Genomic DNA, 16006 nt, shown 5'->3' with positions numbered 1-16006 from the left:
AATGGTGTCCCTAGCCTATGTTTGTCAGAGGGTGGATGGATGGCAGGAGAGAGATCACTTGATCATTACTTGTTAGGGTCACTCCCTCTGGGGCACCTGGCATTGGCCACTGTTGACAGATAGGATATGGGGTTGGATGGACCTTTGGTCTGACCCAGTCTGGCCATTCTTATGTTCTTATGAAGGGAGGGGCAGAGTTCTGTGAAAGAGTTTCTGTAGTGTAGTGGTTATCACATTTGCCTAACACACAAAAGGTCCCTGGTTCAAAACCAGGCAGAAACATGCTGGCTTAATTTTTCCCAGCTCCGAGTGGCCTGTCCCTGCTGTTGTAGGAGCAGCAGTGATTTCTATGCTCAAAAGGTCTGTTATACTTCCCCTCCCCCTCGCTTTTGTCTCCTCTCCCTCTCTGAATGCCTGTGAAGTGGCTTTCCCCCTCCTGCAATGCTTGTGGGATGAAGGGGCTGGTTGAACAGCTGGAAGAGCAGAAGAGCTCCCAGGTAGACAAGGTGTCTGGGACTCTCATTAGGCAGCACTCACACACCCAGAGCAGGGACACTGCATGGACACTGGCTGAGGTGGAGTGTGACCCACCAGATGCAGCCAAGTCATCTCCAGTCGCAGGCCATGAGGAGCAGGTCCGTAAAAGGGGAAGGGGCCCTGTGCTCAGGAGTCACTCACAAGCTTGTACCTCCAGTGAATGCCCTTCGCCCCGACCGCCTGGCCAGTGGTTCGCTGTGTTACATTCCATCGCGCCTCGGGAAGACTTACCTTCATCGCACCATCCATCGCGGAGCTGGGGGACATTTACTTTGTGCAGAATCCTGACATCCCCAGTGCCAGGCCTGTCCTGGGAGCGCGAGTGTGTGAGTGTGAGTGTGATCCCCCCCATCTCTTCTTTTGAGCTTAGCTATCAATATAATAAATGTGCTGCTTTCTGCCAAACTCTGGGGGGTCATTAGTCCTCCCTACACTTACTAGCTGGCCCAATTTTGGGTAACAGAAGCAACATTGCTGGATCTGTCATTGTACCAAGGGGGGAGATGGTTGTCTATAAAGGAGGGTGAAGGCTAAATGCAGCTGATGAGAATGGGATTTGAACCCATGCGTGCAGAGCACAATGGATTAGCAGTTCATCACCTCAACCACTCAGCCACCTCATCTGAGCTGCTAAAACAGGGACAGGAGGAGAAATCAAAGTCCGGCAGAGATAGGGACACTAAGGAGTTTCCCAATACTAAGCATAAGCAGGGGCTGAATGAGCTCCCCCCTCACATCTAGTGAGGAGCTGGGGGAAGACTTCAGGAACAGGCCGTGTTTGCATAGACACCCCTACTCTGCCTAGCTATGCAGCATGGTGGGGCCGCTTCCCCAAAATGACCAGTTTGGGATGATGGTGGGTAACAAATCACTTCAGGATTGAGTGGAATGAAATGTTATTCTCCTCCCTGTACGAGTGAAGGGCAGCAGAACATACCTAGGCCGTCCTGACGGAGGGGTGAGTGGGTGGGTGGGGGAGGAATCGCTTTAATTGGACTGCAGAGAAGTGAATGAGGACGTCACCCTAACCCAGTGGGCCCCAAACATTTCACACTGCGCCCTCGTACCCATGGCTGTGGCCCCTCGGAAGCCGCGGTCGAGAACCGGGGCTGGGAGTGGGGCCGCAGCTTGCTGGGGAGAGGGGTGCGGACAGGGGTAAGGGGGTTGAGGCCGGGCTGGGAGCCAGGGGCCCAGGCTGAGGGTGGGTTGGGGAAGAGATGGGGCTGAGTGGGGCTCCCTCCCTGCCCTCCATGGGGGCTGGCTCAGGCCCTGAGGTGCCCCCATCAATCTTCCTCTGTGTCCCCCTAGGAGTCATGCCCCACATTTTGGGGACCACTGACCCCTACTCGCTAAGCAGGGGCTAGTGATGCCAAAGCCCAGGGAAAGGGAGAACAAGTGCGGGGGCCCCAGCACCGGAACCCTGCCCCCCACTTCTGTGTGTGGCTCCGCCCCCTTCCACCCACGGCCCCATCCACTGTCACCTCTGTTCCACCCCTTCCCCCACTGGCCCCACCCTGTCACTCCTTTACCCCGGCCCCGAGACCAGAGAAACTCTGTGCCCCTGCTGCAGCCCCCGGGCCGTAGCAGGGAGTGGGAGCTCCTCCAGCCCTGGGGCCCACATGGGGGAGACTTTCCCAGGGGGGGCCCAATTTGGCCAGGGCCCCTAGTCATGGGCCCCACTGCCCCCTTGGCAACGCAAGGTTTGGGGAGGCTGAGCCCCCCCGAGCCTCCATTACGAGCCCCCCAGGCTACCTCTGCTCAGTGGGTGGCCAGTCTCCCTGTGTCTCTGCTGTTCGTGCTGGGGAGCCCAGCCGGCCTTAGGGGTGGGGCCCCCGGCAGCCGCCCAGGGCTCCAGGGGGTCAAAGGGCACCGTGTGGCCGTGCAAAGGTGCTCACTGCTCTCCCCTGCCCCAGTGCTCCTCCGTGGCCCCACAGAGGGTGGGGGGAGCGAGGAGCAACACTATGTGCTCCCTGCGTCCTGGTCACTTTCCCCACCTGGGCTGGGCTGTGAGGGGAGCATCAGAAGCTGCTGCTCTCTGCCCTCCCCTGATGCAGCCCGGCTGAGGAAAGTGACCTGGATGCAGGCAGCTCGGATGATGTCACTTCTCGCCCCCCTGCCCCTGCTAGGCAAGGCTGCTGTTTGGTGTCTCCATGGCTGCACTTTCAGTGATGCAGGTTTCTCTCTCCCGTTGTTCCATGGGCATCCTACTAGATTGCCAGATGCTTTTCAGCTGCAGTGTGGAGACTGTGTGTGTGTGTGGGGAGAGACAGTGTGTGTGTTGGGGAAGAGTGAGTGTGTTGAGGTAGGTAGGAGCAGATCATTATTATCCCTACTTGAAACAGGGAGAAGCTAAGGCTGAGAAAGGAGAATTGACTTGTCTGAGGTCACACAGCCAGTCAGTGGCAGAGTTGGGAATAGGACCCAAGAGCCCTGATTTTCAAACTAACCATCGGATCTTGAATTTCAGACATTGAATGACCTGAATAAAGTGCTCTGTGATGAGCTCCAGACCAACAACAGTGACAGTAATTATTCAGCAAGTATTTGAGGAGAACTGCAATGTTAGAGAGAATCATGAACTGCTCAGAGACCATTAATGCAGAGAAGCAGCAAAATCCATCAAACATAGAACTGGTTCTGACTTATTTCCTTGGTCTTAAAAGAGAACAAGGACCTGAGTCTCCTCCCTGTCAATAACCCCCTGCTCAGCCAATCAGGGTAGAGACTGAGGACGGGAGGCTGAGGGTTCTCACCAGAGAGCCCAAAGGATGGCCCAGGTCACTGGTGGGGATCACTGCCCGAGCACTATTTCAGCCCCACATTTTTGTGTGGACCTCCCACAGTGGGAGCTGCAGAGCACTCCCCCGCAAAACACACACACACACACACACACACACACACACACACACACACACACACACACACACACACACACACACACACACACACACACACACACACACACACACACACACACACACACTCTCCCTCCCTCCCTCCCTCGGGAGGGGAACAGGAGAAAGGACAAAAGAAGCAAGAGATAAAGAGAAAGGAAGGATGGATGGAGGAAAAGGTAAAACAAAAAGGACAAACCCCAATGTCCCCAGTGATTCTAAGGGACAAAATCCCAGGTGTGGAATAAAATTCTGACCATTAGAGCATCTAATCTGACCTCCTGAATATCACAGGCCTCCTGTATGACACAATAGCTACTTTTGAGGCAAACACATTCCAGAAAGGCATCTAGTCCTCATTAAATGACATCAGGAGATGAAGAATCCACCACTTTCCTTGGTAGTTTGTTCCTGTGGTGAATCATCCTCGCTGTTGAATTTTTGTGCCTTAGTTGTAATATGAATGTCTCTTTTCACCTTCCAGCCACTGGGTCTTCTTATGCCTTTCTCTGCTAGATTAAAGACCCTTAAATAGCCAATCTTTTCTCTCCATTAAGGCACTTCAATGAAGTCACCTTTCAATCTTCTTTTGATCAGCTAATCAGGTTGAGCTCTTTCAATAGCTCACTAGAAGGCATTTTTTCCAGCCTTCAGAACGTCTTTGCTACCCGAGCTCCAATTTCACATCTTTTTCAAATGAGGACACCGAAACTGGAGGCAGTATTCCAGTATCAGTCTCACTGATGCTGTGTCACCTCCTGTGACATTATTGACATCATCTGTAACTGTATAGATCACCGTTGCGACCACTGTTCTATATTTGCAGCCAATATTTCAGAGAAGTGGTCGTGTAAGGGGTCTATGGAGAGGTTCTGATTGGCTGATTATCATGATGCTATCTCTAGATGTGTATCATTTTTTGTAGTTGACATGAATATTGGCTCTATGCTGCCTGTATTTCAAACTTGTGCTCTGCTTCAGGGAATGATACCTTTGTTTAATTGATAAAAACATAAACTAAACACTTAGAGGATTGGAACTGATTTCAGCAGATGGACAGCTTTGCTAGGTTTTTATGCATTTGGACAGCAAAATGTTGAGTATTCACATTCATTTCAAGCATCCTCATATGGTGGAGCTCCTGAACATAATAGAGAATGGAAATGTTTTTCTTTTCAAGGGCACCTGGGTTTGAACAAAGGACCACTTGATCTGCAATCAGACACTCTACCACTGAGCTATATCTCCATTACAACAGGAGTGTGGAATCGTGATCTCCAGGACTTTGAAGGACAGACCCTGCTTCATCGAGCTCCTTTGCCATTCCCAGACCACAGGTGGTTTTAAAAATGGGGTTTGATTAAACTTCTTAAAGGTGGTAAACACCACAGCTTGCACACCCACCGATATAGCTTCTCCCCATGACAGAGCTGCCACCTCCTGGGGAAGTGGATTGACTACACCAACAGGAAAACTCTCCCCCCTCAGCATGGAGCAGTGGTTCTCAAGCTGTGGGTCAGGACTGCAAAGTGGGTCATGACCCTGTTTTAATGGGGTCACCAGGCCTGGCATTAGACTTGTTGGGTCCTGGGGCTGAAGCCAAAAGTCTGAGCCCCCCAACCCAGGGCTGAATCCCTTAGGCTGTGGTTTTTCCTCTCCCTGGGGCTCAGTCTTTGGCACTCCCCGCCACGTGGAGGGGCTTGGTGCTTCTTTCCAGGGCTACGTATTAAGTTATTTTGGTAGAAGGAGGTTGCAGTGAAAGGACGTTTGAGAAACCCTGGCATAGAGCATGTCCATTACTGAGCTGCAGCAGCATAGACTCACTGTTTGAAACATTGACCTGGCCTTAACCTCTGAATATGTCTAGGCTTGGCTCCCTATGGCACTGTTGTGATCAAACCCTGGAAATACAGCCATGGAGACACCACACACCAGCCTTGCCTAGCTGGCAAGGATCAAACCATCACAGAAAGACCCCCATGATTTTCTAGCCCAGCTACCTAAGGCCTCAGCCACAACCACTTAATACAGGGGCTTTCTACACTCTGGTTCTGTTCTCATTGAAGGGTCATTACAAATTGTTTGCTCAGACCAGCTTCCCCAGCACACTCACTGCTGTGCAGCTCTGTACGTGTGGCCATGGCTGAACAGTAGGAATTCCTGCCCATTTCCCTACTGGCTGGAGCATGATTAGTGTGTGTTTGTGGTTAATGATGTTGCTGTAGATTGTTCATTCCCTGCCTTGGCAATTCAGACAGTCCCTTTTCCTGTTGTATCGCCAGCACCTCTGGGAGTCCAATAACACAGGCAGGTTTTCTCTGGGCATTGAGATTTTTGAGGGTGTTGGTGGCTCCTTTCTTTCCTCACCGTGGAGTAAACTCAGCTTTTTATTCCATCCTTGATGACTCATGGAACAACAGCAGCATGAAGAGGAGAGTGAATATCTCACTGCCAGGGGGAAGGTGGACGCATTCCCTCTGTCTGACCATTGCCATTGCAGGAGAGAAGGTTTCAGTGGAATCGAATGCCCTGGCTCAGACAATAGACACAAGGAGGTTTTGCTGTTCATAGATCTGTGCAAAGGAAATGGTGTGTCTGTGTGAAAATGAGGAGGGATATGAAATGCCCACGTGGTGGTGCCTAAGGCAAAAGGGAACCCTAGAGGATTAGAATAGGATAAGTTCTCAAGCAACATGTTTCTTACTTTGCCCATCTGTTAGGTTTGATGATTATTGATGGAAAGATTTTGCCATTGGGGTCTGTGTTTACACAGAAATTGACATTTACCAACAAATACGTAATTCTTCCAAGTCTGCTGGTGGTGAGTTTAGAGGGACACACTCACTCTTCCCACCCCCCCATGCCAGGCCTGTGCTCTCCAGAATGTCAACTTCCCACAGAGCTGGGATCCTTCCCTCATCTCCGCCCAGACCACTGCCCCACCCCCACTTCTGGGGTCCCCTCCCAACACTGTCCAACTCCCCTGCTGGCAGGATCCCTTCCCATTCCTTTCATTTCCCGCCTCCCCTCTGAGCAAAAGCTCTGCATTGTTCCCACACTAGGAATTGAACCCAGGCCAGCTGGGTGAAAGCCAGGAATCCAGATCACGAGACCATATGGGACTTGTATAGTCAATAGCACGTTTACACATTCACACCCAACAATTCAAAGTAGCCATTCAAAAAAACTTCAAAAACAGACTTCAAAGAGAAATTGCAGAGTTACAATTGATTTGCAAACTTAACACCATTAATTTGAGCTTGAATAAGGACTGGGAGTAGCTGGCTCACGACAAAAGCAATTTTCCCTCTCTTGGTATTGACACCTCCCCATCAATTATGGGGAGAGGACCACATCCACCCTGACTGAATTAGCCTTCAACACTGGTTCTCCCCTTGTACGGTAACTCCCGTCACTTCATGTTCCAATCTATATTTATGCCTCTATCTGCAATTTTCACTCCATGCATCTGAAGAAGTGGGCTTTTTACCCACGAACGCTTATGCCCAAATAAATCTGTTAGTCCTTAAGGTGCCACCGGACTCCTCGTTGCTTTTAATTCTAAGATGATCTTAACCCTTTCAGTACCCTTACAAACTCAGATGCTTCTCACCACAGGCTGGCTGGTGGCTTTTCAGCCAGGCTCTCCCCTTTCATCAGCGCTTCAGTTGCTTGGTGTGGGGGTGTCTGTAGATGTAGGTGGCAGAGCGAGATAAAGCCTGGCAAATGTGTCTCCTTTTATCATGTCCTTTCTTCCCTCATGGCTTTGCCCCCCCTCCCCCCTTCAGAGTCAGGTGAGCATCACTGCGTCTCTCCAAGCAAGTCTGAGCAATTCCCCTGGGGTGTCCTCATGCAGGTGAGTCATTGCATTGTAGCTCCCTTGCTGGACAATGGCTGTCGATGGGTTGTTTGACACCCTGTCCGGGTGTTGGTTACTTTCCTTGCTGTTGCCACTAGGGAGCTAATATTTGGCTGACTCCCCCACCTTGCAGCACAGTGACAACCACACTGCACAATTCTCATGACTTCATATGCATGAGTGGTCTACATCTATGGGTAGAGAAGTGACTTTCAGCTGATCATATCCTTTCCCTGATACCTTACAAGTCATGCTCTATATGTAAGATCACGATGATTATGGGGGTTACAGCCGCCGCTCCCGAAAGGTATAGAATGTCACACTGAGATTCTATGTTCATTTGTTCTGTAACAGCATTACAGAGATCCAATGACTGACCAATGGCATTTCCAAGTGCTAAAATAGCAAGCGGTGTCGGTCTCTCATTGGCCATCAGCAACTGAAGATGTGGTTTAATGAGCCGGAGCTTCAAGGCGAGGGTGGCTCTGTCCACTGCCTTCCGTTGCGCTGCTGGGCCCCAAGTCCCTGGTGGCCAATATGTGACGCTGGGAGAAGAGAGTGGGGTGGCAAGTGGCGGCAGGACTTTTGCCACCAGGGTCTAGCTGCCCAACTTCCTCCTGGTACTGCTGGCCCCCCGTTGCCTTCAGGTAACCCAGGAACTAAGGCAGGAATAGGGTGAGGAAGCGAGTAAAGCCGAGCAAGGAAGGCAAAAGTGAATCTTGTCTGCATGGGCCGCTCGCAATGACGTCCTTTTTCTGTGCCACAGCTGACAACAACATCCCAGACAGAAAAGCAGGAGGCCAAAAAGAAACTGAGCAGCTGCTGAAGTAGCTCAGCTGGGAGCGTGCTAGACTAACAGGCTCGTCTATCCCCCTTTGTGCACGGGTGGGATGAGTGGTCTACATCTATGGGTAGAGAAGTGACTTTCAGCCGATCATATCCTTTCCCTGATACCTTACAAGTCATGCTCTATATGTAAGATCACGATGATTATGGGGGTTACAGCCGCTCCCCGAAAGGTATAGAATGTCACACTGAGATTCTATGTTCATTTGTTCTGTAACAGTGTGAAGAAGTAGGAAGCACAGACTGTCTGTGCGGGGGAGGGGAGAGCCAGAGGTTTAGGTGAGTGTCAGGAATTCACACAGTGAGCTGAGCTTGGCCTGGGGGAGGGGAGGAGACACCTCTGGCCAGGGGAGACAAAGGAAGGAGGCGGAGGAGAGAGGAGGGGCCGGAAAGGACGGGGAGTTGAACGTGGGCTTGGAGAAGAGAGGGGAACAGGGAGACCGAGCTCTGATCCCCGGGGGGGGGGCTGTGAGGCCCCCCAAGATGGAGCTACCCGGGGGGATCGGGTTATCTGTGCTTGCAAGACCTGTGTGGGACTGTGTTCCTGTCGTCTAAATAAACCTTCTGCTTTGCTGGCTGGCTGAGAGTCCTGGTGAATCGTAGGGGAGCACGGGGGTGAGGGGCCTGGGTCTCCCACACTCCGTGACAACTGGTGGCAGCGGTGGGATCGGCGGCACCCCGTGGACGGCGCTTCCTGCAGTAAGTGACTGGGGAGCAGTAAAACGAAGGGGCGATTAACCCCTGGGAGAGTGTGGCCAGAGAGAAGGACTTTGCAGTAACAGGGTCCCCCGGGGGATCACAGCGAGCGATCCCAGGGGCGGAGGAGTCTGCAGCTCGACCCTGGCAGAGAGGGGGTGACCTCAAGGACTGGCACACTAGGGGTCCCCCTGGAACCCGTGGGGAGCGGCGAGCACCCCGGCCTGCGAGCGGCCAGCAGGAAGATGTATTCCCAGAAGCGCAAGTGTGAGCTGGTGGAGCTGTGCAAGCAGGGGGGGCTGCGCCATGGGAAGCTCACCAAGGCCCAGCTGATTGCCCGGCTGGAGGAGAGAGATCGCAGGAATGAACCGGTCCCTGTCTCTGAGGGAAGCAGCCTGGCAGATGCAGCGCAGGCCCCAGTGTCTGTACCCGCTGGGAGTGGCCAGTCGGCGGGTGAGAGCTCCTCGAGACCCCCCACCCCTAGGCCTAGGGGGAGGAGGAGCCCAGCTACGGAGGGCACCGTGACCCCCCCGGCCAGCAGGGGATCGTCCCGGCGACGCTCGGCCTCCGTGGAACTCAGGCGGCTGGAGTTGGAGAGAGAGATCAAACGGATGGAGATGGAGATGGAGGAGCGTAAGGAGCTGAGGGCATATGAGGAAAGACAAAGCCAGCGTGAATACGAGGCGAGAGAGAAGGAGAAGCAACAGCAGCGTGAATTCGAGGCGAGAGAGAAGGAGGAGCAGCGCAGACATGAGCTGGCCATGGCCCAACTGAACAACAGGGAGGCCCCGGCTGCGGTGAGTGAGGGGGGGCCCAAGCCTACAAAGAGCTTCGATACGAACTTCCTGGCCCCGCGTAAGGAGGGGGAGGACATAGACACCTTCCTGACGGCCTTTGAGAACGCCTGCGCGCTGCACCAGGTTGACCCCGCAGACGGGATCCGGCGCCTCACCCCCTTACTGGACTCCACCGCCGTGGAGGTGTACAGCCGAATGAGAGGGGAGGAGGCGCGGGACTACAACCTGTTCAACGAGGCCCTGCTCCGCGAGTTTGGGCTGACCCGGAGATGTACCGGAAGAGGTTCGGGGTCAACGTAAGACCCGGGAGGTCACATACCTGCAACTGGTCAACCGGGCGCAGGGTACGCCCGCAAGTGGACGGCTGGGGCCCAAACCAGAGAGGACCTGCTTGACCTAGTCGTACTGGAGCACCTGTATGCAGTGCCCGTCTGACCTGAAGCAGTGGCTGATGGACCGGAAGCCGGAGAACCCGCAGCATGCAGGCCGGCTGGCCGACCAATACATGGACAGTCGGGCAGGGGATGGCAGGGAGGAGTCTCGAAGGAGCAGATCTGCCTCAACGCAGAGAGAGAGTCACCATGGGACCTCCCAGAAGGAGCCGAGGGAGGGCCCCCACCAAAGGGAAGCATCTGGCGTCAGGTCCAGCCGTCCCCCTCGAGGGGACCCACGAGACATGGGCTGCTATCAATGTGGCCAACCGGGCCACGTACGGGGCCAGTGCCCCAAGCTCCGGGACAAACTGAGCAGACCAACCCCACACCGGGTCAACTTGGTAGAGACCCAGCCGGATGAGGGGCGGCGGTCGCACGAAAGGGGGGTGGGCCGCGTACTTCTGCAAAGGAGGGAGGGGGGCCCCCCGGGTCGACCCCTCCGAGGGGCTGGATGCTCCCAGCCCTGAGTTTGGGGTTTACAGGGTGGGCACAGGACTACCCCTCCGGGGCGAGTGCCTTGTTCCCCTGGAGGTAGACGGGAAGGAGGTCACTGGGTACTGGGATACGGGCGCAGAGGTGACGCTGGCCCGGCCGCAGGTGGTGGGCTCAGATCGGATGGTGCCCAACACCTACCTAAACCTGAGGGGTGTGATCGGGACCCCATTCAGGGTGCCTGTCGCGAGGGTACACCTAAAATGGGGGGACAAGGAGGGCCTCAAGGACGTGGGAGTGCACCCATATTTGCCCACGGAGGTGTTAATGGGGGGGGACCTCGAGGACTGGCCAAGTAACACCCAGGGTACCCTGGCCGTGAACCGTAGTCAGAGTCGACACAGGGCTCTGCACCCCGACACCGGGGAAGGTACTCTGGCCGAGACACCGAACCCTGACCCGGTGGGGAGGGAACGCCCAGGGACAGGGCCCAGAGAGGCTGTGGTCCCAGACCCAGCCGGGGAGAGAGAACAGATCCCCGCCCCTGCCCCAGCGGCTGAGTACCAGGCCGCGGTGCGGGAAGACCCCTCCTTGCGGAGGATAAGGGACCTGGCCAACCTCGGGGGGGGACAGACCATGGGACGAGGTGGCCGGAAAAGGTTCCTGTGGGAGAAGGGGCTCCTGTACCGAGAATGGGCTCCCCCAGGGAAGATGGAGTCAGGGGGGATCAGGAGGCAGCTGGTGGTACCCCAGGAGTATCGCCGCCAGCTGCTGTGCCAGGCCCATGACATTCCCCCCTCAGGGCACCAGGGAGCCTGGCGTACCCAGCAGCGGCTGCTGCAGAACTATTACTGGCCTGGGGTCTTTGCCCATGTCCGGCAGCACTGCCGCTCCTGTGCCCCCTGCCAGAGGGGGAGGAAGGCCCGGGACAGGGGGGAGATGGCTGTAAGGCCCCCGCCCCGCCCTGGGGAGCCTGTCCGGAGGGGGGCCAGGGTCAGAAGGGGGGCTCTGAACCGAGAGAACCCGAATCACAGCCCGCAGACGGGAACGCGGGGAGAAGGCCCCAGCCCAGGGTGCACCCCAGGGGTATTGGGGTGGGGAAGGGGCGCGGGCGGCATAAGGTTGCAGGTGGGTCCGAACCTCCCCGGGTCACTGGCTGGAGTGACCCCGCTCAGTTCAGTCTCGGAGGGGGGAGAGGTGTGAAGAAGTAGGAAGCACAGACTGTCTGTGCGGGGGAGGGGAGAGCCAGAGGTTTAGGTGAGTGTCAGGAATTCACACAGTGAGCTGAGCTTGGCCTGGGGGAGGGGAGGAGACACCTCTGGCCAGGGGAGACAAAGGAAGGAGGCGGAGGAGAGAGGAGGGGCCGGAAAGGACGGGGAGTTGAACGTGGGCTTGGAGAAGAGAGGGGAACAGGGAGACCGAGCTCTGATCCCCGGGGGGGGGCTGTGAGGCCCCCCAAGATGGAGCTACCCGGGGGGATCTGGTTATCTGTGCCTGCAAGACCTGTGTTGGACTGTGTTCCTGTCGTCTAAATAAACCTTCTGCTTTACGGGCTGGCTGAGAGTCCTGGTGAATCGTAGGGGAGCACGGGGGTGAGGGGCCTGGGTCCCCCACACTCCGTGACAAACAGCATTACAGAGATCCAATGAAAGTGCAGCAGTGCCTTTAACTGCCACGAGTCCCTCATTTCAGGCTATGCAGCAGGAAAAGACAGCATGGGCTTCTGCACCGAGTTGGCCCCCCTGACCTTTCATTCTTCTCTTGCTCTTTGTCAGCAAGGGGAAGAAAAAGAAGCTCTCCCTCAAGCTGGAGTCACAAGGGCGACGTAAGGACGACTTCCTGAGCGCCGGCTCCAGTCCTCTGCTCTGCCAGCTGACCTATTGAAGGGCTGTCACCACTTTCTCCAGGTTTGTCCATCGGTCTGTGCCAGGGTGAGCAACAGCCAAGCAGATGGAGTTTCTGTAGTGTAGTGGTTATCACATTTGCCTAACATGCAAAAGGTCCCTGGTTCAAAACCAGGCAGAAACATGCTGGCTTCCTTTTGCCAGATCCCCTTGCTGTTCAGGAAGGCCTCCTCCTTCTCCTATTGGCCTGTCCCTGGGATAACTCCAACCCCTGCATGACAGAGGGTGCTGACAGCAGTGGAGAAAGCACCTTGGTGTCAGGCTGGAGAACCTAGAGGAGTGCGGCGTGTCACCTTTTGGAGGCTTGTGGCTTGGCCTCCTCTGCTGTTGGAGGTTGGCCGGTGGAGGCCGGCTCTTCCTGCTGGCCTCCTCTGCGTGACTTGCCAAAGGAGGAAGTGAGGCAGGAATGGGGCAAAAGAGGAAAGTCGAGCTGAGAAAGGCAGGTCAGAAGCTAAGCACCTCAGTGCGGCTAAATGGGGTTAGTAGAGCATCACCATTCGTTCTGCAAAGCCTGAGGAGGTGCGGTTGGCTGCTGGGAGGCAGAATCCTGTGCCTGCCTCTTGGCTTCCCAGGGATGGCTCCTTGCAGCCCAGGAGAAGCGGGGTTCTGGGGGGAAGGAAAAGCAGCAATGGCGAGGCTGAGTGGGCTCCTTTCTGGCCGACAGGGTGGGCTGTGGTGGGTTTGGGAGTTGCCTGTAAGCCATAAGTGGACTTGGTGCAGTGAAAACCGCTGCTCCATTCTGGCTGACCTGGGGGCGCCATTGATGACATGGGAGTGGGGGCAGGGCGCTGACTGTGAGCAAATGGGATCCAGGAAGCCCCAGCCTGCCCCTCCAGGGGCCCAGTCTTCTTCTTCTCTCCTGCCATGGGGAGCCCGGCCTAGAGCCTGCCCAGCATGCACTGCAGCTCGAGCATTAAGCCTTCCTGTGTGGCCTGTGCTGGAGCTGACCCTGGACCCCTGTGGGGCACTGTTGGGGGAAATCCCGACTGCGAATAATTCTGGCCTCAAGATCAACCCATTGGGTGGAATGGGCAAGCTGGAGGCCTGGTGCCTTAGTCCGTGGGGCCAGCAGGTCAAGCCATTTTCCTGCATGTGGGGGAGGCAGCCGCTGTGGTTCGCCCTTCCTGCTCCCTGCGCTGCTGCACCCTAAAATCCCTGTCGGCCGGCAAGATGGTCTGGGAGCCTGGAGAGAGGAGGCAAAGGGGTGGCCGAGCCCCCTCGGCCACTGCCCCTGCCCCAGGCAGCCCACAGAGACCTGATGCCTCCCCAAGTGACACACGGAGATGTGCCAGCAGCGCTAAGGCGGCTCCCTGCCCACTCTGCCCCCTCCCTCCCTGCCACACTGCTCCTGGAAGTGGCCGGCATATCCCTGCAGCCCTGAGTGCAAACTGCACAGCTGACCCGCCCTCGTATCCCACTGCCTAGGAGCCACTGCCGGAGGGGAGTGTGTGCCAGTCACTTTGGGAGCTGTGCTGCCCGAGGTAAGCACCTCCACCCCCGACCACCTCCTGCACCCCTACCCCTGCCCCAGCACAGAGGCTCCCTGTGTCTTGAACAAGCACTTTCAAGGATTGGCCAAGAACTTCTGCTCTGTTTCTGTGAAAGAGACACAAAAAAGGGAGCCCAACGGACAAGTTTAGTTCGCAAGCACAAACTGGCAGGGCCAAGCCTGGATCTCTCAGTTACTCAGAAGGCTCTTCAGCCAGCACTTCCGAAAGGCCAGTCTCTAGAGGCTTTTGTGACATGATGTACTTCAGACTAGCTCCCTGTAGCTCACATAGTCATCATTCATATATGGCTGTGATATGTCCTACCAACCATTCCATGTAAGTTATCGTATGAAAAGTCATGATCTGCTGAAATCGGTTATTCTGTCCAAATATGTATAGCATGAGGGTGTGTGAAGTTATGCATTTTGCTGTATGGTTGTTACTGAAATAGGCTATAATTTTGCTAGTGACCCCTGCCGAGGAGGGTGTTCAACAGCCATGAATCAGCAGAGGAATTGTAATTAAGGGATTTCCAATTCAGTGACAGATGCCCAAACACAACACTGTGGGGACTGCTCAAGTCTATGACTCAGTTGCACAAGACCACACCAGGAGGATTCCCCAACCTAGTGACTCAGCAGAGCCCACCCGGACACGTCTGGGCAAGTGTCTTCTAGACACTTGAACTAAGGATATAAAATAGGAGACTGTGGCATCATGTTTTTTGCCTTTCTCCTCCCCCACCTATGCTGGAAGCAGCAGGAATCCTGAGAAAATGAAGGTCATCTGAGGACAGTAATCCAGGTTTTAGGGGGAATTCTATGTATTAAGGAGGGTAACATCCAGTAGGATGAGAAAATTGCTTGACCTAACTACTGCCTAGTGTAATAAGGTGTAAAGTTTAGATTTTGCTGTGGTCATACAGTGCTTAGTGCTCTGCGTTCTGGCCTCAAGAGCCATGGATGCAAGTTGAATTACGATGACCTTTTCCTTGTCTCCACATTTCTTATGTGCCTCCTTCTGACACTTGTCAGAAAAACAACTGGTTTCTTTTGCAAGCCTTTGCATTGCAAGGCAGAGGCAGTCTTCTCTGTTTCCGCAAAAGATTCACCAACAGGTGGGAAGAGCAGACACATTTGTTAAGGCACTACTGGGAGCTGCATCCCTAACTCCACTTTCCCTGGCAGGTGAGTCAGCCAGCTTAGCCACGGTGCGACTCTCTGGGACTTTTCTCCCAACCGCTCCATTTTTCATCAATGACAATCAAAAGGAAGGTGACATGACATCTGTGTGTGAACATCTCCAGGGAATCACAAGGATGTGTGGCGCAGGCTCTCGTGTTGCAGCAATTGCAGTCGAAGCAACCGCCATGCCAATGCCAGTCATAGCAGCGTTTTCATCAACTCCAGGTTTGTGATTTGATTGTTTCCAATGCTTCTCTCCAAAGAAGCCTTTTCCTTAGCAAGCAATGACTTGGATACCAAGGGAGGCCTCTTCTGTTTCCTAGGAAGACACAGGAAAATGTGAGCAGAGGAGACAAAAGCCATACACCAAGGCACCACTGGAGGTTGAACCCAAGATCTCCTGTTTACTAGGCAGGTGCTTTAGCCAGCTAAGCCATGGTGCCTGCCTGAAGAAGTTATTTGCAACTGTTTCATTTGATGGTTCAAGTCAACACCTGCAAATTTGAAAGTACAGACGTTCCCCATTTCCCTCAAGACTTGCAGACCTTGAGGTGTCTGGCTCTCTATGCACAGAAAGCCACAGCTGAGTAGACAGAGGGCTTCTAACATGTGCCTCTCCCACCAGTCACTGTGATCAGATAATGGTTAGTGATCTGTGTTTCAGTCGCAGCAACCTCGGCTCAGTTCTGAGTCATGGTAACCTTTCCTTCAGCTCCAGACTTCTCATTTGCCACTTTCCACGTGTGGTGGGCTGTCTGCCCCAAACAAGCAGGAGAAAGATTAAGGCAGCCTTGAAGAGGCTGTGCAGAACCCAGCCTATCAAGAAAGGGCTTATTGGGAGAGCCAATCAGGAGAAGGCTTACTGGAGCAGCCCATATATAAAGAGCTGCTCAGCAAAGCAAGAGTTAGTCACTCCTTGGAGTTTGAGGAGGG

At 54.6% G+C, this 16006-nt stretch overlaps 3 non-coding genes across 3 annotated transcripts; 2 read left to right on the top strand and 1 right to left on the bottom strand.

Moving 5' to 3' along the window:
• The first annotated feature begins 209 nt into the window (after nucleotides 1-209).
• On the top strand, nucleotides 210-282 carry TRNAV-AAC. Its single transcript has one exon. It is a non-coding gene; the product is annotated as a tRNA-Val (tRNA).
• A 796-nt stretch (nucleotides 283-1078) lies between these two features.
• On the bottom strand, nucleotides 1079-1160 carry TRNAS-GCU. The gene has a single exon. It is a non-coding gene; the product is annotated as a tRNA-Ser (tRNA).
• Nucleotides 1161-12450: 11290 nt separating this feature from the next.
• On the top strand, nucleotides 12451-12523 carry TRNAV-AAC. The gene has a single exon. It is a non-coding gene; the product is annotated as a tRNA-Val (tRNA).
• The last annotated feature ends 3483 nt before the right edge of the window (nucleotides 12524-16006 follow it).

Source organism: Mauremys reevesii, linkage group 14, assembly GCF_016161935.1.
Source record: "Mauremys reevesii isolate NIE-2019 linkage group 14, ASM1616193v1, whole genome shotgun sequence".
Classification (NCBI taxonomy): Eukaryota; Metazoa; Chordata; order Testudines; family Geoemydidae; genus Mauremys; species Mauremys reevesii.
Note: the sequence above shows the minus strand (reverse complement) of the source record. Positions and strands in the feature narration are given on the sequence as shown.